The sequence below is a fragment of the Macrobrachium rosenbergii genome, chromosome 43 (assembly GCF_040412425.1).
Source record: "Macrobrachium rosenbergii isolate ZJJX-2024 chromosome 43, ASM4041242v1, whole genome shotgun sequence".
In the NCBI taxonomy this organism is placed as follows: Eukaryota; Metazoa; Arthropoda; class Malacostraca; order Decapoda; family Palaemonidae; genus Macrobrachium; species Macrobrachium rosenbergii.
In genome coordinates, this window is record NC_089783.1 from 43,001,625 (window position 1) to 43,003,490 (window position 1,866).

Genomic DNA, 1,866 nt, shown 5'->3' on the forward strand with positions numbered 1-1,866 from the left:
AGGGGCTCTGTTACGACAGCGTGACGTTAAGCGAAAATCGCCGATAACCGAAAATCAGGAATTTTCGGCACTTATTGGCATCAGTGTTAGGTATGTGTTGGCGCAATACCCAATTATCGGTGCCAATAAGCGGAAATCTGCATTTTTCAGTGCCAAAAATCGCTGATTTTCATCGCTAGACAAGTGCCATAAAACCAGATCTCCAATAACCGAGTCCGCTGATAATTGGGGACTGCCTGTACTGTTTAAGTTCTAATTGTGTATATTTGCCATTCATTTAGGATACAAATGTGAAAGAGTTATCCACTGTACATTTTGCAACTTTTACGTGCATTATCACCACCCTCATTTATTAGATGTTTATGCCAACTCAACAATTGTCCATCTGTTATCTGCTTGGGAACCCCTCTCTCTCAGGGACAGTATCTAAAATCCTGACTGTCTCTCCTTTTGAAACAGGTTTTTATGGCACTTCAGCAAGCTCAAAATTTGTAATGCTTCTTATTTTTTGGAAAGCAGCAGGCATTTGATTTTGCATTTATGTGTAATGTTAGCATTGACATTTTTGTTGTATGATTAGTAGAGGAAGAAAGAACAAATACTAATATTTGTCAAGATTAATAAAAAATAAATGGCTGAAAGAGGAGGTGACCATGCATTGGATATTCTCCTTAACTTTTCAGTAAGGAGCAAGCACACGGGTTGAATATCTGATAAAAGTAGCAGCAGTGATATTTACCATTGAATAGGAGTATGTTACTCAAGAAAAGTTTGCTACCTCACTTGTTTCATTTTCAGCAGGTTTGAGTATGTGTACATTGGAACAGGCACTTTTTGTATTTTTATTGATATTTTCATCCAGTGTTCTATCAATAGAACATTCGGTGCCTGTTGTGTTTTTGCTATTTGAAGATATCAGTGGTTCAGCACAGTTAACCAAGCCTTAGACTGTAGAATGTATAATAAAATCTTGGTTTCCATCAACAAGTAACAACGTAACAACATGCAATTTGTCTTTTTAAAGAGGTAATCAGTGATGGCTTATGAAACCTATGTCAACGGGACTGCTAGAAAGGATCGACAGTATTTAACAAGGGTCATATGATGCTAAACTGTGGTTTAGGAACTACTTTTTTGGCATGTAGAATTAATGTTTTTTTATCATAACGTAAATGAAATTGAAAAATAAAATAAATGTTATGTCTTCTATTTAAAATATAGAACTACTGAACAAATAAATACATAAATTATTATTAGTAAAGTTAAGAATTCAAATTCTCATCATAAAGATACAATTGAAAAGGCAGCTTTGTGTTGCGATAAACACATTTTTAATAAAGCTCATTGCAGTGACTTCTGGTTGGTATAGCATTTGTAGTTATCTCGATATTTGTTTGCTCATTACATAAATAATTACTTGAGCAAATTAGCTTTTATATGGTGTAAGAAAATACAGTATTTTCCAGTCTTTTTCCTAATTTAGTACTTATGCAATACAATTTTAATCAAGAGTAACCTAAGCTTGATATTAATGGGGCTAAGTTTCACAATTCATAATATTTTGTAGAAGAAGAAATTATTTGTCAACGATAAGTCACCAGAAAATTTAGTGTATTATATGTTTAAGCTATTGATTTGAGAAGAAACAGTGCAGATAACATCTTTGTAGTCACATATTTTGAACACATGCTTGCAATTCTCATTGACTGGAAAAGTGTGATGCAAGGTCCCATTGGGGAGAAATTGTGTTGAAAAAACCAGAGTTTCAATAGGAAGATTAGTAGTTGGCTTTCACAGTTTGTCTTGCATGAGGTACTTATGAAAATACATATATGCAACACTTTCAGAATGATGCAAGGAAAATTT